General features: G+C 39.6%; 1 protein-coding gene across 1 annotated transcript in view; it reads right to left on the bottom strand.

The window, feature by feature from the left end:
* The window catches only part of FREM3 (FRAS1 related extracellular matrix 3), a 96,233-nt gene that overhangs the window by 47,903 nt on the left and 26,892 nt on the right, over positions 1-21,438 (bottom strand).

The raw sequence follows: 21,438 nt of genomic DNA, 5'->3' as shown, positions 1-21,438 counted from the left end.
TAGTACTCTTCTTATGTTTTTTACTACTCTTTGACATTTGCAAATAGCTTCATCATCATAAGCATTTAGCTTCTACAGCTACCAACTTTACAATGTATCTGAATTTCTTATGCACCGCATCATAATACCTCTATCAATTGTCACATAGTGTTCGTTAATATCATTTGTCTGTGGAAGACACTTCACAGTGCCCCATTATGATGGAATGTGGTACCCTGAATTGAGGCATGCCGTGTACAACTAAGCTGCATGTCCAGAATTTAAATATAATAAATACAATGTATTCTCCCATTTAGAGTTATAATTTCAGGGAAAAGAAAGTAACTTGAGATAGAAGAATTAGCAAAATTAGATAAGGCAAAAAGTGCAACTGAATGTCAGACAGATTTCCATTTTCTTCCTCTAGCTCTCTTTAGTGTCTCTGGGGCTGTGGGTAGTCATTTGAAAAATGTGTTTTGTCGGGTGAGGTGCACCACATCCCCTGCTTACAACAGGAAATTATTCCACCTCCATTTCTTTTGCATAATTCACTTTTATTCAATAATTCTATGGGCCTGACTGATTCCGATTCTTCCTTCAATGCTTCAGGGTGCAACCACCCACAAGCCAAAGCTGGGAAGGAGAGATGGAGTCTCCAACATATAGGTGCATATCCATTCTCTTTTTGAGGCACAACAGGTAGTTTGGTTTTTCATAAAAGTAGGGGGACTAGAGAAGAGCAAACAGATGAGATAGTGGCAGTCATTTCTCTTCTTGAATTCTTTTTTTTCTTCCTTGATTTGAGAGAGAGAGAGAGAGAGAAAGAGAGGGATGGAGGAAGAGAATGTGAGGTGGGCAGGGGCAGAAGGAGAAGGAGAGAAACAGACTCTTGCTGAGCAGGGGCCCCGATGTAGGGCTGGATCCCAGGACCCTGAGATCATGACCTGAGCCAAAGGCAAACACTTAACCAACTGGAGCCACTCAGGGGCCCCTCCTTGTGTTCTTCTAAACTACGGTAATGTCACCTCCTGGACCGTGTTTCCCTGTCCATTTCTGTAATCTTTGGAAATGTTGGGGGAGGTGGGCAGGAAAGGCAGTAGGGGTTGGCAGGTGCAATGCAGTTTGAAAGTAGTGTTTGGTGTATTCTTTTTGGAGATGTCTCCGGACTGTCTTGATGATATATATTTGGCTCTCCATTTTGAAGAATAAAAACCCAATATGTTACTGCTTTGAATAACAATACAAGTTTTCTGTGCCCTTTCTTGCCTTCCTAAAATAGAGTTCTTGAATATTAGCACAGTGGAGGGAGTGAGAAAAAATAAAGACCAGAAGCTTTTTAAAGATTCTTTTGCATGCCTCAATAGGGGCACCATATCCTACTCTTGACACAAAACAAAACTACCCAAAATATTCTCAAAGCAAGATTTTAGAGGATTAAAAAAGGGGGGGATAAGACTGCAGTAGCAGAGGTTTCCAACTACTAGGAAAGTAAAAATATACTGATTGTATGATCACATGCAATGGCCATTTCTCTTTGGGATTTGGAGGTCCACATGGCTTAACTGGAAGGGAGAAAACATGGTGCCTTCTTCTATCTCAAGACTGTATAGGATTCAAGGAAGATGTTGAAGCAAACTCTTCCTCCCAGAGAATGGAATGGAATGGAACGGAACAGAATGGAATGGAATGGAATGGAAATAGAATGCAATGCACTATATAGGGCAAATTCCTCTTTGGAGATCAGAATAATCATTCTCAATTTTGGATATGATCTAGGTAGAGCCAAAGAAAGCAACTGGGTCCTTGTCAGAACCTTATTATTCTTCTATCCCATGAGGGGTGGAATTAGAACTTTTCTGAGTTCCTTCCAGGTTTAACATTCCATAATGCTTTCTGTCCCCCTTGGCGGGTGGCACTGTCACAGCAACAAAGAAAACATATAAACTTATTATGCCCCAGTTTGGAAAAATAATGTTACTCCGCGTATGTTGGTATATAAACTTGATAAATGAAGTATGAACTTTAAGCTTTCAAGAGGCATGTGTGAGGAGGATAAGTTCTTGGGAAGGCACACAAACTGTCTGGGTACAGCACTTCCCAAGGTGTGATTGTAGCCCCATCTGCATATTATAATCAAATCATTTTCCATACTTGTGATGTCATGTGAAAATCCAATGCTTACCACCACCTTGAAGAGTGGAAGTGGGCATACTTGACATTCGACAAGTAGAGTCCCTGAGGGTCAGTAGCTGTGCCTCACTCAAGGTCACAGAGCTAGTCAATACATTGAAAAATGTGCAAAGCCCTCCATGATCTGGATCCTTTCTACCTCCTCATCAGCTCCTACCTCTCTTGCTGTCTTTGGAGTCTATGAGAGATTGTTCTAAGTTATATGCAGGTTGTGAAGCTAACAGTGTGGCTTCCCAGCTCTGAAAACACACATTCCTCAAAGCTCAGTTGAAACGTTGCTACTTGAAACAACTTTCCTGAGTGATGGCTCATCTCTGCCACTCATGCACATAACTTCTTGCTAGTGGCACTCACAGTTCTGCAGTGAATTGTCTCTATGTCTGGTTCTCTTCCCATATCGGTAGCTGCTTTTCACCATGGAGTCCCTAACACTTGGCACAGAGCCTAGAAATTACAGAGGCTTGATAAATACCTGTTGAATGACTGAATGTCTCCTGGAGAAAAGCTGACCTAAACAGAGATTTAAAGACTAGAAGGAGCACTGCTAATAATTTAGCCTATGTACAATCTGTAAATAATATATTACCTTGCTTAATAAGAATGTAGATAATGATTTTTAAAAATCTAGTGATAACATAGTATATATATATGTAGTTTTATTCTAGTTAGAAAGGGAGCCAGAACCTGCACTCTAGGTTCTTATACTCTTAGCTAGAGCCTCTTCTACAAAATACCGTGTGTACAGGTGGTGAACTGCCCTTTAAGTTTGAGGGTCTAGCTCTAGAGAAACCTTTAAAAAATAATAAAAGTATTATTTTACATTTCCATAGTACAGATTATTTAACTCCCCCCCCCCACAGTTCAGTGTCCTGCTCATGTTCTAGAAACTGACATAACACTAGGTATATAAGTTTGTACTTGATTAGCATTAGAAGTGAGATAGTATAATAAAAATTATACATGTATATACAATGAAAAGGAATATTTCCTGAAAAACCATAGTGCACTCTATACCTTAGGGGGACATGATCGTAGCCAGGGCAAGGCCCTACAGTTTCTTACACATATCTTACAGAACACATCTTCCAGGGGGTCTACTCTAACGTTGGTGACTAGCACCTCTGAAATAATGGGTGTGAGAGCTCAAATCACTCATTCTCCTACAAAGAAAGAGATAAATGTCACATCCCCATCCTGGCTTATGTCCATAGTTATCTCAAAGGAGGTGTAAGACTGTTCCAAAAGCAATTTGATCCGTAAGAGTTGGGAAGGAAGCAGCCACATGAAAAAAGTGTCAAAAGGAAGCTTTGTGAAGGCATAAAAATAAAGTACTTGTCACAGCCCAGATTATAGAGCCAAGTGTATTCATTCACTCTTGTAAGTGGGTTAGGCAAAACCCTGGAACCATCTAAGCTCTAAATAAATGGGGAATGACCTCTCATAGAGTTCTTCTTGAAGTCTGACAAGACAATAATTAGAGAGGAAAGTTTGGAAGTTAAGGTAAACCACAGCCTCTCTCTGTGTCATCTGCATCATTAGCCCAGGCATTATAAAAATGGGCAAGCCAGGGAGCCAACAGATGTCATTAGCCCAGTTCTTGGCAAGCACTTATCATGCAAAGAATAGATGCTGAGTTTTTTCCCTGGGGAGGATTTCATTTGTCAGCAATTCCTTTCTGCCAGACCGCAAATCAACAATTGCTAGATAAACGAAATGCTTCCACTCAATTTACAAACTCCTGGGTAAAGTATTTATTTTCTAGAAATAAAAATGCCGTTTTTATAGCACAAGCTATAAGCACTTCCAGTGGGTACCACTGAAGCCACAAATGCCAGATCCATAAATGTTATAGACCCTTATGGAAACTGGAAGTGGCTCTGTTAGGCATCATGTTCAATGATGTTATAGATTCACAGAATAAAAAATGGCAGAATAGACAGACCCAACCCATTGCTGTAGTAACGGTGAGGGAAATTCAGTGTAACAATCGCTTAAGATATATTTTACAAAAACAAAATTTGTTTTGAAGACTTTGGATTACATATTTTTTTGAATTATGCTGCTGTATAATTTGACATTGGATACAATTATATATAATCATCAGGAGGCATTCAAAAGCGGAAAGAAATGTGACTAGGGCCTAACACAGAATTGTCTAGGCTTTCCGTTATCTCTGAGTCTCCTTCACACTTGTTCCTCCCCACTGTGTGCATGTGCTTGCTTGGTCAAAGACCCTCCTTGCTTCTTTCATCTTGGTCTTCCCACATATCTGCCTCTCCTGTATTTCTATTTTGTCTTTGTGTTTGCATGAGCTCTTTCCAGCTCCTGGAAGACGAGTTAGTATTTGTATACACTATATCGAAAAAATTTAAAACATAAGGAATGAGGATTGCATAAGCAGCATTTACCAAGCGGTTTCTCAATTTATTCTTTGCCTATTCCATACCAAATGGAATCCAATCTAGTAGCTCCCTTGAGGTTTATGATAAAATCTCAAGATAAGGCTTCACTTCCATATCTTTCATCAAACATGCTGAAATATGAAAATGGGTATAAAACTAACAAAAATTTTTTTGAAATATGGGTATAATCTCTGAGGTCATTTCTGGTCTTCCAGTATATGATTCTAAGTGGCAATAATAAGACTGATATATATAAGAATATATAGTTTTTATAATTTTGCTCTTTTTAAAGTGTTAAGATGAAAGCTCAATCTACAAGGCATATCAATTCCTTAAAAGTATTCTAGAGGCAAGCATCTTCCAACATGTCCTTTTAATCATATTTAGATGTTTGGACCCCATCTTCCTGTTTGGTTTGCTTATTTTAATCCAGTCAGATGCATTTAGCACACAGCCATTGTGATATGAATTCTATGGGAAGAGTTTTTTCCTTTCCCTGTGACAGACATGAACCATTTTAATCTACTTAATTTGCCCAAAGAGCTTTTATGAAGCTTTAAACTCAGATCCTTCAAAACGACAACATTAATAGGTGGAAAAGAAAAATCTATGTTTATAAAACTGACTGAAACTTTACAACTGCTTGAAAATGCAAGGAAAGATTAGAGATGAAACACAAAGGTTTAAGAGTGTCTTTACATAAAGTATACCTAAATCCAGTTAGTTAACATGCAGTGTTATATTAATTCCAGGTATATACTATAGTGACTCAATAATTCCATATATCACCTGGTGCTCATGACAAGTGCCTTCCTTAATCTCCATCACCTAGTTCACCCATTCCCCATCCACCTCTCCTCTGGTAGCCATCAGTTTGTTCTCTACAGATAAGAGTCTGTTTCTTGATTTGTGTCTCCCTCTCTCCTTTTTTTTCCTGTTTGCTTGTTTTATTTCTTAAATTTCACATATAAGTGAGGTCATATGGTACTTGTCTTTCTCTGACTGACTTATTTCACTTAGCATTATAAATCTCTAGCTCCATCCATGTCATTGCAAATGAATGCCTATTATTTTCATTTTGCCAGTGTATTTAGGAATTTAGGAATCCAACATCTACATTCTTTATTTTCCCTATCTTAAAAAATTTTAAATTCAATTAATTAACATATAATGTACTATTAGTTTCAGAGGTAGAGGCCAGTGATTCATCAGACTTATACAATACCCGGTTCTCAATACGTCACTTAATGTTTGTTACCCAGTTACCCTATCCCCTCACCTCTCTCTCCTCCAGTAACCCTCAGTTTGTTTCCTATGACTAAGAGTTTCTTATGGTGTGTCTCTTGCTCTGATTTTGTCTTGTTTTATTTTTTTCCTATCTTCCCCCATGATCCTCTGTTTTGTTTCTTAAATTCCACATATGAGTGAAATCATATGATAATTGTCTTTCTGTGATTGATTTCCCTTCATATTATTGCAAGTGGGAAGATTTCATTTTTTGATGGCTGAGTAGTATTCCATTGTGTGTATATGTATACCACATCTTCTTTATTCATTTATCTGTTGATGGACATCTGGGCTTTTTCCATAGTTTTGCTATCATGGACATTGCTGCTATAAACATTGGGGTGCACGTACCCTCAGATCATTACATTTGTATCTTTGGGGTACATTCCTAGTAGAGCAATTATCAAGTCATAGGGTAGCTCTATTTTCAACTTTCTGAGGAACCTCCATACTGTTTTCCAGTATGGAAACACCAGCTTGCATTCCCATCAGCAGTGCAAGAGGGTCCCCCTTTTTCTGCATCCTTGCCAACATCTGTTATTTCTTGACTTGTTAATTTTAGCCATTTTGATTGGTGTGAGGTGGTATCTCATTGTGGTTTTATTTTGTATTTCCCTGATGCTGAGTGATGCTGAGCATTTTCTCATGTGTGTTAGCCATTTGTACATCTTTGGAGAAATGTCTGTTCATGTCTTCTGCCCATTTCTTGATTGGATAATTTGTTCTTTGGGTGTTGAGTTTAATAAGTTCTTTATACATCTTGGATACTAGCCCTTTACCTGATATGTCATTTGCAAATATCCTCTCCCATTCTGTCGGTTGTCTTTTGGTTTTGTCAACTTCTTCCTTTGCTGTACAAAAGCTTTTTATCTCGATGAAGTCCCAATAGTTCATTTTTGCCTTTATTTCCCTTGTCTTTGGAGATGTGTCTGGCAAGAAGTTGTTGTGGCTGAAGTCACAGAGGTTGCTGCCTGTGTTCTACTCTAGGATTTTGATGGATTCCTGTCTCACATTTAGGTCTTTCATCCATTTTGAGTCTATTTTTGTCTATGCTGTAAGGAAATGGTCCAGTTTCATTCTTCTGCATGTGGCTGCCCAATTTTTCCAACACCATTTGTTGAAGAGATGTTTTTTTTTTTTTCCATTGGATATTCTTTCCTGTTTTGTCGAAGATTAGTTGGCCATACAGTTGAGGGTTCATTTCTCGGTTCTCTATTTTGTCCCACTGATCTATGGAAACATGACTAATTTTTGTATGTTAATTTTGTATTGTGCTACTTTAATGAACTTATTGATTATATATAATGGATTTCTTGGTTGAATCTTTAGGATATTCTATATTATAAAATCATGTCATCTGAAAATAGAGACAATTTTACTTCTTCCTTTCCAATTCTGTTCTTTCTTTTTTTACCTGATTACTCTAACTAGCACTTCCATTACTTTGTTGAATAGGAATGGTGAGAATGGACACCCTTGTTTTATTCCCGATCTTAGAAGAAAAGCTTTCACCTTTTCATCATTGATGTTAGCTATGGCTTAGTTATATATGGCCTCTATTATGTTGAGATATGTTCTGTTTTGCGTAATATTTTAAGACTATCATGAATAGATGTTGGATTTTGTCAAATGCTTTTTCTGCATCTATTGAGTTGATCAAATGATTCTTTTCTTTCATTCTATTAATGTGACATATCACATTGATTGATTTGTGTATGTTGAACTACCCTTGCATCCTCAGGATAAATCCCACTATATCATGGTGTGGGGTCCTTTAGTGTACTGCTGAATTTGGGTTGCTAGGATTTAATTGCATCTATATGTAGACATTGGCCTCTAGTTTTCTTTTCTAGATGTCGTTTTCTCTCATCACACTTTTGAGGATAGGTAGGCCTTCCTGGAAGAATTGAAGACACTCCTCACTTTATATTTTTTATGAGGCTTTTTATCATGGCTTAAAGTACCTACATTAGAAGCTGTATACAAATCTTTCTCTCACCTTGTCTGTCACTGCATATGAAACTATATACACAGTACACAGTTCATATATGAGCCTCCATGTACTTGCTATAATGGTACTAGATAGCAGAATTGATCCAGTTTATTTACTGGCCAACCAGAGTTCTGTTTTCACACTGGTTAGCTTCTTTTGTTGCTTTTGGGGGAAAGTGTTAGGACCAGTTCATGACTTGCATAAAATTTAGAGCAAAACAACTAGTTGTTCAAATTGAACAAACCAATCTATGGCATCTATTTTCATAGTTTAGGCTTAGCAAAACAGGAAGCTGGTTGGGGGTATCCTGTACATATTAGTTATGCTCTTTCTATCCTTGTTTCTAATTATTGCTGTTGTCATGGCAATTGTTAACAAAATCATAAATGCTGTTGCATAGTTACTATTCCAATTGTTAATACCTTTGATGGTTATAGAGCAAAAGGGGTCTGAAGGGACTCTGATAAAAATTGTGATGTTGCATAAAATTAGCTCTCCTCCTCAAAAAGTGGTATACACCTGAAAATCTGATAATTAGCATATCCTTCTTTTTTTTTTTAAATTTTTTTTTATAATTTATTTATGATAGTCACAGAGAGAGAGAGAGGCAGAGACACAGGCAGAGGGAGAAGCAGGCTCCATGCACCGGGAGCCCGACGTGGGATTCGATCCCGGGTCTCCAGGATCGCACCCTGGGCCAAAGGCAGGCGCCAAACCGCTGCGCCACCCAGGGATCCCAGCATATCCTTCTATAGTCACCATATTTTGTCTGGATAGATGAAAATCAACAGGAAGGACTATAAGTGAGCTTTGTACTTGTAGCAGCTCTTACCCAGGAGATATCAAAAGTTGATGCTACATTTCCCATAGTTGGTTCTAACCAGCCATAACTGATAAACTGCTATGAATTTAAAGCACTCACTAGCTAAAGATGATCAATGACTGGTATGCTAGTCTTCCATGGTCAATGAACTATGGGACTTGTTTTAATCAGTTATATCAGTTCTGTGGAATCATTTCACCTTCCCCTGTATGTAGGCTTTGGTTCTTAATTAGCACACAATGAACTTCTTTCTGGGATATATGAGTCTGACTCTTCATTTTCAGTGAACCACTCTGAATTTCCTCACTGATGTGTATTTCCTTGCCTAGCAACACAGTAAACTCAGTGCTCATTTATTTGACTACTGCAGTGGTTTCAGTATTTCTTTTATTTTTTACTTTTCATTTTTTAAAGATTTTGTTTATTTATATATTTGAGAGAGAGAGAGAGAGAGAGAGAGAGAAAACAAGCATGGGGGACGGGCAGAGGGAGAAGCAGACTCCTCACTGAGCAGGAAGCCTGATGCAGGGCTTGATCCCAGGACCCCAGGATCATGACCTGAGCCAAAGGCAGATGCCTAACTGACTGAGTCACCCAGGCACTGTAAGTATTTCTTTCAATAATATTCATATGTTTCTATTATATTACTCAGTATTTATCTAGGTGTTTTTGTTTTTTTTTTGCCAGGTAAGTAATATATCTCTACAGTGTTAAGCCAGAACTTAAAGTCCCATCTCCCTTTAAAATGTTGCTAGTTTTACTCCAATTGTCACAGACTCTAGAAGCAGAGAGTTAATGTTCATCATTAGATAGTTTCTCTGTCATTTGCTAAATTTCTTTAAGCATTTGGCTTCCTGTACATGAATCAAGCAAGATAGAAACTTTTGATATCCTATGAATTCAACAGGAGTTCAGAGGATGGTTGAAAACATACATTACAAAAGATCAACATCCCAATTCCTGTATACTTCAGATAACTCAGAGTTTCACTGAAAAGCACCTGATGCCCATGATAGGGATGTGCAAATTCAGAGGCACAGCACAGGATGCTGGAGACTGGAGAGCCTTAGAATTCATTTACTAACAGAGGGTAACTTTGCTTCCATTTCAGTAGGTACTGATTAGTAAAGTAATTGACTAAAATGTTGTACATATATTTTATTTATTTATTTATTTATTTATTTATTTATTTATTTATTTTAAAGGTTTTTTTTTTTAAAGATTTTATTTTTTATTTATTCATGAGAGACACAGAGTGAGAGAGAGAGAGAGGCAGAGACACAGGCAGAGGGAGAAGCAGGCCCCATGGGGACTGCAGCCCAATGTGGGACTCAATCCCGGATCTCCAGGATCACACCCCAGGCTGCAGGTGGCACTAAACCACTGTGCCACCAGGGCTGCCCCATCTATTTCTTTTATTAACGAGTTCATTGGACCCTCAAAGAACTGGTTTCTATAGTAATTAGAATTGTGAGCACCCAATAAGGACATCAGAAAACTCTTTGACCTCTGAGAAAGAAATAAAAGCCATCCTAAAATCATCTGCTTCACTCTATACTTCTTAGAAAATAAAGGAAGAAAGGAAGGAACAGATGGCATAGGGCAAAGGAATCTGTTAAGCACTAACTGGAATTGTGTACTTTAATTCAGTATTTTTATATTTTCATTTTAATGGACCAATTCTTAGTGCTACATTTATTCTAGTCTCTGAAGAACTAATGGCTTAATTTTTTTCTATCTTTTGTAATTTTTCATAAGTCCCCGGCTGTGTATGGCATCTCACCATTTTGTGCTTAATATTAAATGTTGCCAGTTTCCTTTCTATTTATTTGGTTTTCCTGCTGTGCTCTAAAGACATAATTTTAATAATAACTGAACTATTCCTTCAAATGGACTTTTTTTTTTTACTTTAGAAGAAAATAATAATATATAAGAGTTTTAAAAGCCATAATGATCAATTGAAAATAAATCTGGAAAATTTAATAGAATATAGAAATAAATCCCATTCAGCTCTCTGGACTCAGACCTAGTTTGTGATGACATGGCTAAAAGCACCAAAAAGGTGAGAATCATCAGTAAATATGGAACCTATTATGGTGCCTCCCTCAGGAAAATGGTGAAGAAAATTGAAATCAGCATGCCAGCTACACTTACTCCTTCTGAAACCAAGATGAAAAGATAAGCTGTGGGGATATGTCACAGTGCTTCCTATGTGCAAACTGTAGCTGATGGTACCTGGACCCACAACAACCACTTCTGTCATCAATAATGTTGGCCATCGGAAGACTGAAGGAAGTTGAAACATCAGTGTGACCTTTACCACTTGAAAAATTGCTATCCTATGATAAATGAGTTAGGTTATGTAATTATAACAAAAAGAAAAAATAAGAAAAGCCAGAGAGAGAGAGAGAGAGAGAGAGAGAGAGAGAGAGAGAGAGAAAGGAAAGAAAGAAAGAAAGAAAAATCTCATTCAGTCCCTTTGGATATCATGACTTGGATAGATTAAGGTGAAGACCATGCATGCTCAGAACTGGCTCTTCTGTTTTGGATGCCAGGAGCTGCAAATCTTGTTTCACATTCCCTCCTGTGTCAGGCTGGGCTGGCCCCCTGGAATGGAATCTAGGGGCGGGACAGAGCTTGGAAATCTAGAAACACAATAACAGAAATGCAGGTTGCTCCAAACTGCACATAGGCAAATAAATGTTTAATTTCAAACCCTGTTATTTGCCCTATAAATATGACCTGTATGGGGATGGTCAGTTGGAAGTCTCACCTGAGGGGAGGACCCTCTGCCCAGGCCCAGGCCTCTCACTTAGGACTCCAGCCTGGGTGTCTCCACGGGGTTTCCCCAGCTGATGAGGTTGGATGTTGTAAGTACCAAATCTGGGTAACTTTGGCTTATTCTCATTTATTGCCTACTATTACCTTCATCTGTGTGTCGATTCCTTTCCTCTTCTGTTTCTATTAGGTTTCTATAATGATAATAAAGTTTTCTTTCCTTTTAGAAACCAAAACACGGCTGTTGTGAATCTTTTGTTCAGAACACAAGTTCATTCAGATTATTGACAACATTCATTTTCCTGTATTGTGGGACTGGGGGTCCCAACTTCTTACTGGCTATTGTTGGATGCTTCCTTCAGCCTCTGGAGGCCTCCTAAAGTTTCCTGCCACATGGGGCTTTCAACAGGTAGTTTGCAACGTGGCCATTTGCTTCTTCAAGGCCAGCAGACAATCTCTCTAGTAGGTTCTAGCAAGATACACACTGATTTATTTATTTATTTTTGAAGATTTTATTTATTTATTCATGAGAGACACAGAGATAGAGAAAGGCAGAGACACACACAGAGAGAGAAGCAGGCTCCCTGTGGGGAATCTGGTGCTGCACTGGATCCCAGGACCCCGGGATCACGACCTGAGCCGAAGGCAGATGCTCAACTACTGAGCCACTCAGGTGTCCCCAAATACTGATTTAAATTCAGTCTGCAGGGGGTATCCCTGGGTGGCGCAGCAGTTTAGCACCTGCCTTTGGCCCAGGACGCGATCCTGGATACCAGGGATCAAGTCCCACATCGGGCTCCCTGCATGGAGCCTGCTTCTCCCTCTGCCTGTGTCTCTGCCTCTCTCTCAATCATGAATAAATAAAATCTTAAAAAAAAAATAAATTCAGTCTGCAGAACAACAATTAAGGAATCTGAGGCGGGGCAAGATGGTGGAAGAGTAGGGTCCTCAAGTCACCTGTTCTCAACAACTTACCTAGATAACTTTCAAATCATCCTGAAAACCTACGAATTCGGTCTGAGATTTAAAGAGAGAACAGCTGGAATACTACAGTGAGAAGAGTTTGCGCTTCTATCAAGGTAGGAAGACAGGAAAAAAAAAAGAAATAAAAAAGCATCCAAGGGGGAGGGGCCAGGCTAAAGCTGTGTGGGGAGTCTCCCCAGGACAGGAAAGCCCAGGCCTGGAGAAGCAGGAGCTTCACCAATCTTCTCGGATCAAAGGCGCTCGCAGGGAGCTCGGGCAGGATCCCAGGAGGGGCAGGGATGCCCTCAGGCTCCCAGGGGCACTAACAGAGGACCTGTGCCCCGGGGAGAGCGCGCCATACACCGGGCCGAGCTCCCTAGAGGCCTGGAGCCCGTGCCGGAGGGGGCCGGGAGCAGCTCGGGTTGTGGCTCGGGTGGTGGCTCTGGCGGCAGCTCCGCGCAGGCAGGGGGCGGGGCGCTGCATGGCCCTGGGGGTGCGATTCCAGCAGCACAGGCCCCGGAGCCCAGGGCACGGGTGACACAGCCCAAGATCAGGCACTCCCCCCGGGAGAGGCGGAGGCGGGAAGGGCCCAGGGCAGCAAGGACGCTCCTGCTGCGGGGCGCCCCCCACCCCTGGAGCATCCAGGCCCCTGTGGACTGGGAGCTGCGGTAGTTGCTGCCGGAGCAGACTCCAGAGTTGGAGAGCTAGCCGCCACCACTGTTGTTCCTCCTCCTGGTGTCGCCTTGTACCTGGGAATGAGCAGGGGCCTCACAGGATAAACAGCTCCCACTGAGCCATGCACCTGGCAAGGGACTGGGCAGCTCCCCAAGGAGCACACACTTGGGAATCCACACACACTTGGGAATGGGCACAGCAGGCCCCTGCTCCAGAACACCAGCTAGAGGACAGAGGAAAAGCAAGTTATTGACCAAGCAGCACTGGAAAGTTCCAGGGGAAGTCGAGGGATTTATAGTATACAGAATCAGAGGATACTCCCCCTTGTTTTTTGTTTTCTGTTTGTTCCCCCTCCTTTTTTTTTCCTTCCTTTTTTTCTCTCTTTTTCTCCTTTTTCCAGTACAAATTGTTTTTGGCCACTCTGCACTGAGCAAAATGACTAGAAGGAAGAACTCACCACAAAAGAAAGAATCAGAAACAGTCCTCTCTCCCACAGAGTTACAAAATCTGGATTACAATTCAATGTCAGAAAGTCAATTCAGAAGCACAATTATAAAGCTACTGGTGGCTTTAGAAAAAAGCATAAAAGATTCAAGAGAGTTCATGACTGCAGAATTTAGATCTAATCAGGTAGAAATTAAAAATCAGTTAAATGAGATGCAATCCAAACTGGAAGTCCTAATAATGAGGGTTAACAAGGTAGAAGAATGAGTGAGTGACATAGAAGACAAGTTGATGGCAAGGAAGGAAACTGAGGGAAAAAGAGAAAAACAAAAGATCATGAGGGAAATAATAATAATAATAAGGGAAATAAATGACAGCCTCAGAAGGAAAAATTAATTGGGGTTCCTGAGGGCTCTGAAAGGGACAGAGGTCCAGAACGTGTATTTGAACAAATCATAGCTGAGAACGTCCCTAACTTGGGAAGGGAAACAGGCATTCAGATCCAGGAGATAGAGGGATCCTCCCTAAAATCAATAAAAACCGCTCAACACCTCAACATTTAATAGTGAAACTTGCAAATTACAAAGATAAAGAGAAGATCCAAGAGCAGTAAGAGACAAGAAATCCATAACATTTATGGGGATAAGTATTAGGATAACAGCAGACATCTCTACAGAGACCTGGCAGGCCAGAAAGGGCTGTCAGGATATGTTCAGGGTCCTAAATGAGAAGAACATGCAGCCAAGAATACTTTATCCAGCAAGGCTCTAATTCAGAATAGAAGGAGACATAAAGGTCTTCCAAGACAGGCAGAAACTGAAAGAATATGTGACCACCAAACCAGCTCTGCAAGAAATATTAAGGGGGATTCTGTAAAAGAAAGAGGAAGTCCAAGGAAATAATCCACAAAACAGGGACTGAATAGGTATCATGATGACACTAAATTCATATCTTTCAATAGTAACTCTGAACCTAAATGGGCTTAATGACCCCATAAAAAGGCTCAGGGTTTCAACTGGATAAAAAAGCAGGACCCATCTTTTGCTGTCTACAAGAGACTCATTTTAGACAGAAGGACACCTACAGCCTGAAAATAAAAGGTTGGAGAACCATTTACCATTCAAATGATCCTCAAAAGAAAGCAGGGGTAGCCATCCTTATATCAGATAAATTAAAGTTTATCCCAAAGACTGTAGTAAGAGATGAAGAGGGACACTACATTGTACTTAAAGGGTCTATGCAAAAAGAGGACCTAACAATCATGAAGATTTATGCCCCAAATGTGGGAGCTACCAAGTATATCAATCAATTAATGACCAAAGTTAAGACATACTTAGATAATAATACACTTATACTTGGTGACTTCAATCTAGCGCTTTCTACACTCAACAGGTCTTCTAAGCACAACATCTCCAAAGAAACAAGGGCTTTAAATGATACACTGGACCAGATGGATTTCACAGATTTCTACAGAACTTTACATCCAAAATCAACTGAATACACATTCTTCTCAAGTGCACATGGAACTTTCTCCAGAATAGACCACATACTGGGTCACAAATCAGGTCTTAACCAAACCAAAAGATTCGGATAGTCCCCTGCATATTTTCAGACCATAATATTTGAAATTAGAACTAAATCACAAGAAGAAGTTTGGAAGGATTTCAAGCACGTGGAAGTTAAGGAACATCCTGCTAAAAGAGGAAAGGGTCAACCAGAAAATTAGAGAAGAATTAAAAAGATTCATGGAAACTAATGAGAATGAAGATACAACCATTCAAAATCTTTGGGATGCAGCAAAAGCAGTCCTGAGGGGGAAAAACATCGCAATAGAAGCATCCATCCAAAAACTGGAAAGAACTCAAATACAAAAGCTAACCTTGCACCTAAAAGAGCCAGAGAAAAAACAGCAAATAGATCCTACACCCAGCAGAAGAAGAAAGTTAATAAGGATTCGAGCAGAACTCAATGAAATAGAGACCAGAAGAACTGTGTAACAGATCTACAAAACCAGGAGTTGGTTCTTTGAAAGAATTAAGAAGATGGATAAACCATTAGCCAGCCTTATTAAAAAGGAAGAGAGAGAATTCTCAAGTTAATAAAATCATGAATGAGAAAGGAGAGATCACTACCAACACCAAGGAAATACAAACGATTTTAAAAACATATTATGAACAGCTATACGCCAATAAATTAGGCAACCTAGAAGAAATGGATGCATTTCTGGAAAGCTACAAACTACCAAAACTGGAACAGGAAGAAATAGAAAACCTGAACAGGCCAATAACCAGGGAGGAAATTGAAGCAGTCATCAAAAACCTCCCAAGACACAAATGTCCAGGGCCAGATGGCTTCCCAGGTGAATTCTATCAGATGTTTAAAGAAGAAACCATACCTATTGTACTAAAAGCTGTTCGGAAAGATAGAAAGAGATGGAGTACTTCCAAACTCATTCTATGAGGCCAGCATCACCTTAATTCCAAAACCAGACAAAGACCCCACCAAAAAGGAGAGTTATAAGACCAATATCCCTGATGAACATGGATGCAAAAATTCACAACAAGATACTAGCCAATAGGATCCAACAGTACATTAAGAAGATTATTCACCATGACCAAGTGGGATTTATCCCTGGAATGCAAGGCTGGTTCAACACTCGTAAAGCAATCAGTGTGATTGATCATATCAGCAAGAGAAAAAACAAGAACCATATGATCCTCTTGATAGATGCAGAGAAAGCATTTGACAAAATACAGCATCCATTCCTGATCAAAACTCTTCAGAGTGTAGAGATAGAGGGAACATTCCTCAGCATCTTAAAAGCCATCTATGAAAAGCCCACAGCAAATATCATTCTCAATGGGGAAACACTGGGAGCCTTTCCCCTAAGAAAGGGGTGTCCCTTTCAGGAACAAGATAGGGATGTCCACTCTCACCACTTGCTTATTCAACATAGTACTAGAAGTCCTAGCCTCAGCAATCAGGCAACAAAAAGAAATAAAAGGCATTCAAATTGGCAAAGAAGAAGTCAAACTCTCCCTCTTTGCCAATGACATGATACTGTGCATTGAAAACCCAAAAGTCTCCACCCCAAGATTGCTAGAACCCATACGGCAATTTGGCAGCGTGGTAGGATACAAAATCAATGCCCAGAAATCAGTGGCATTTCTATACACTAACAATGAGACTGAAGAAAGAGAAATTAAGGAGTCAATCCCATTTACAATTGCACCCAAAAGCGTAAGATACCTAGGAATAAACCTAACCAAAGAAGGAAAGGATCTATACCCTAAAAACTACAGAACACTTCTGAAAGAAATTGAGGAAGACACAAAGAGATGAAAAAATATTCCATGCTCATGGATTGGAAGAGTTAATATTGTGAAAATGTCAATGTTACCCAGGGCAGTGTACACGTTTAATGCAATCCCTATCAAATACCATGGACTTTCTTCAGAGAGTTGGAACAAATCATCTTAAGATTTGTGTGGAATCATAAAAGACCCCGAATAGCCAGGGGAATATTAAAAAAGAAAACCGTAGCTGGGGGCATCACAATGTCAGATTTCAGATTGTACTACAAAGCTGTGGTCATCAAGACAGTGTGGTACTGGCACAAAAACAGACACATAGATCAATGGAACAGAATAGAGAACCCAGAAGTGGACCCTGAACTTTATCGTCAACTAATATTTGACAAAGGAGGAAAGACTATCCATTGGAAGAAAGACAGTCTCTTCAATAAATGGTGCTGGGAAAATTGGACATCCACATGCAGAAGAATGAAACTAGACCACTCTCTTGCACCATACACAAAGATAAACTCAAAATGGATGAAAGATCTAAGTGTGAGACAAGATTCCATCAAAATTCTAGAGGAGAACACAGGCACCACCCTTTTTGAACTTGGCCACAGCAACTTCTTGTAAGATACATCCAGGCAAGAGAAACAAAAGCAAAAATGAACTATTGGGACTTCATCAAGGTAAGAAGCTTCTGCACAGCAAAAGAAACAGTCAACAAAACTAAAAGACAACCTACAGAATGGGAGAAGATATTTGCAAATGACCTATTAGATAAAAGACTAGGATCCAAGATCTATAAAAACTTATTAAATTCAACAGAAAAGAAACAAACAATCCAATCATTAAATGGAAAAAGACATGAACAGAAATCTCACAGAGGAAGACATAGACATGACCAACACACACATGAGAAAATACTCCGCATCAATGGCCATCAGGGAAATGCAAATCAAAACCACAATGAGATACCACCTCACACCAGTGAGAATGAGGATAATTAACAAGGCAGGAAACAACAAATGTTGGAGAGGATGTGGAGAAAGGAGAACACTCTTGCACTGTTGGTGGGAATATGAACTGGTACAGCCACTCTGGAAAACTGTGTAGAGGTTCCTCAAAGAATAAAAATAGACCTGCCCTACGACCCAGCAATTGCACTGCTGGGGATTTACCCCAAAGATGCAGATGTAGGGAAATGCCGGGACACCTGCACCCCAATGTTTCTAGCAGCAATGTCCACAATAGCCAAACTGTGGAAGGAGCCTCGGTGTCCATCGAAAGATGAATGGAAAAAAAAAAAAAGAAAGATGAATGGATAAAGAAGCTGTGGTCTATGTATACAATGGAATATTACTCAGCCATTAGAAATGACGAATATCCACCATTTGCTTTGATGTGGAGGGACCTGGAGGGTATTATGTTGAGTGAAATAAGTCAATCAGAAAAGGAGAAACATTGTATCTCATTCATTTGGGGAATATAAAAATTAGTGAAAGGGAAAGGAGAGAAAATGAGTGAAAATATCAGTGAGGGTGACAAAAAATGAGAGACACCTAACTCTGGGAAATGAACAAGAGGTAGTGGAAGGGGAAGTGGCCAGGGGGTTGAGGTGACTGGGTGATGGACACTGAGTGGGGCACTTGGCAGGATGAGCACTGGGTGTTATGCTATATGTTGGCAAATTGAACTCCAATAAAAAAAATAAAAAAAAGTAACTTGGAGTGAAATGAAAAAAGTAATAAAATGATTGTTTGTAAGAATAAAAGGAAGAGATAAGTTGGAATTGATCCCATTCTTTCCGGTCTTCTAGCGGTGCTTGCTTTCTATTAAAAGGAGCTTCTATATTTTGCCATATGATTTATAACCTGATTCTTCCTAAACCACTGTGAATAACGCAATGACATCCACTAATCTGGAGTGACCTTGTTTTCCTTAGCATTTGAAACTCCTGCCAGAGAAAGGGAAGACTCAACTCTTCTGAACTTGCCATATGATGAGTCTTCAAGCAGTAGTTCCAAACTGGTGTTTTTTTCTATAACACCATTCTACTTTGCGGTGAACTGTGTGGAGTATGTTGGGCCCAGTAATAAAACCGGCCAGAGTTAAAGAGATATGTAAATGAAGAAATTGGAGCAAGCATGGAGAAAATAGCTGGGGAGAATAGCCCTAGTAGAGGTGTTCGCTCCATTTCTATACCAGGCGGTCCAGGCAGGGAACTGGGTCCTGGGGATACAGGCTGTAGCTAGGACCTAAAGAGTCTGTAGAGACTTGACTGTCACAGACCCCTTCCACATATTCCTGTTATAACATACACCAGCAGGTTCCTGTTTAGGGTTCTTTGTCCTAACAAATGAGTTCACGGGAGAGAAAAATTGGAGCTGTGAAGGAAAATCAATATAAAGCTTGAACAGGGAAATTGTGTAGAAAAAAAAATCACCCTTTCATGCTTAATTAATCACAGAAAATGTGTCTGCCAACATGAAGCCATTTTATCAGGAAGTAACCCAGGTGAAACAGTTAGGGAAATGGCATTACCAATCCCAACACTGTCACACATGAGCAAATGAGAGAAGAGAAACATTGCAGGCAGACAAAACTGTATTCTACATCTAGAGAGTACTCTCTCATGAATATCTCCTCAGGTCTCTAAAATTAACATTTGGAATGTTTTCTAATTGTTTTGGTTAACAACTTTTGAAATAAAAGGCAAATGTCTGACTTGTGAAATGCTCTATAGGCCTAAGGTTGAAAGTTGTAGCAGATAGTTCTAGATCTTTCATTTTGAGCAAGAGATCAAAGAACTCTCTGGCATCTGAGAAGTTTTAAATTAAAGAAACTATACATTTGTTAAGCCTGGTATATCTCAGATGTATTCAAACACAGAGTTTTTTTTTTTCTTTTACAACATTTTTTAACAACTAGTTCTACAGGGTTCCAATCAGGAAATATCATTTAAATTACTTTGAAGTCTTGGCATAGCCATATGAAAAAAAATTTATTCCAACAGTGCTTTTCACACCTCACACCAAAATAACCCTAAGGACATAAAATAGTGAACTTGTCCTGAGGAGGGGCGAGAGCCAGGAACCTAGGGCATAGCTATCGGCTATGAGCTTTGAATCTTGGAGACACCTTAAAAATTCCCTGTGAATTTTGTAGTCTGCTTCATAATAGAAAAACTTGTGTTAATTGAAAGGAAAACTCTGCTCAGGGGATCTGTACCAAATTTACTGAATCTTCTCATATGCCACCTAGCTCATGGACACAAACCCTGCATTAATGATGGGTATTACTTGTGATAAGCATTAAGAAGTCATGAAGTATCTCTAAAGAAAACAGCTGACTGGTTACCGAGTCTCTCTCATGCACTGCCCTACAGACTTCTCACCCTGTTATAATTATGAACTTGAAAACAACTGATTTGCATACACTTAAAAATTACCTAGCCCTGGGGTGCCTCAGTGGCTCAGTCGGTTAAGCGATGGACTCTTGATTTTGGCTCCGGTCACGATATCAGGGTCTGGGTATCGGCCTTGTGTCAGGCTCCTTACTTAGTAGGGAGTCTACTTGAGATTCTCTCTGCCCCTCCCCGACTTGTGCACACATGTGCTCTCTCCCTCAAATAAATACATAATTTTTAAAAAATGCCTAGCCCTAAAATGTGTTTTTAAAAGAAATTCAACTGATTTCCTATTAGTTGACACTCATTATTAGTCTTCCAACTGAAATAAAGGGGTCCTCAAGGCATCAATGATGGCACAAATTAAGCATTGGATACTTTTTTTTAAGGTTTATTTATTTTACAGAGAGTGAGAGAGAGAGCATGTGAACAGGTGGAGGGCAGAGGTAGAGAGACAGAATACCTAGCAGACTCCCCACTAGGCATGGAGCTCCATGTGGGGCTCAATCCCAGGACCCTGAGATCATGACCTGAGTCAAAATCAAAATCAATCAAGAGTCCATTGCTTAACTGAATGAGCCACCCAGGCCCCTCTAGTCCTGGGTTCTTAAAACTTAGGGGAAGGCTTCCACCTCTAGGTATACATCTGAGAGAAATGAAAGCACACATCCACCGAAACACTTGCTCGTGACTGCTCCTAACATTATTCATAATATCCAAAAAATGCAAAAAAGCCAAATGTCCATCAGTTGATGAATGGATAACTAAAAAGTGATAGAATATTATTCATCTATAAAAGGAATTATGTACTGATATCTGCTACAATGTGGATGAATTTTGAAAACATTACAGTAAATGAAAGAAACCAGATAGAACCACACATTCCATGATTCCATTTATATGAAAAGTCTACAATAGGCAAATCTACAGATACAGAAAGTAGTTTAGTGGTTGGCAAGGCCTAGAGTGGGGAGGCAGGGTGGAAAAAATGAGAGTGACTGCTAATAGATATGGTTTTTTTTCTTGGGTAATGAAAATGTTAGAAAACTAGATTGTGGTGATGGTTGCATATCCTGGGAATGTATTAAAACCACCAAATTGTGTACTTTAAATGGGTGAATTGTATAATCCATGAATTATGTTTCAAAAAAGGTATTAAAATATTTTATTTACCTTTCATGTATTTTTATGTATGTATA

The sequence above is a fragment of the Vulpes lagopus genome, chromosome 23, assembly GCF_018345385.1.
Source record: "Vulpes lagopus strain Blue_001 chromosome 23, ASM1834538v1, whole genome shotgun sequence".
NCBI classification, from domain to species: domain Eukaryota; kingdom Metazoa; phylum Chordata; class Mammalia; order Carnivora; family Canidae; genus Vulpes; species Vulpes lagopus.
Note: the sequence above shows the minus strand (reverse complement) of the source record. Positions and strands in the feature narration are given on the sequence as shown.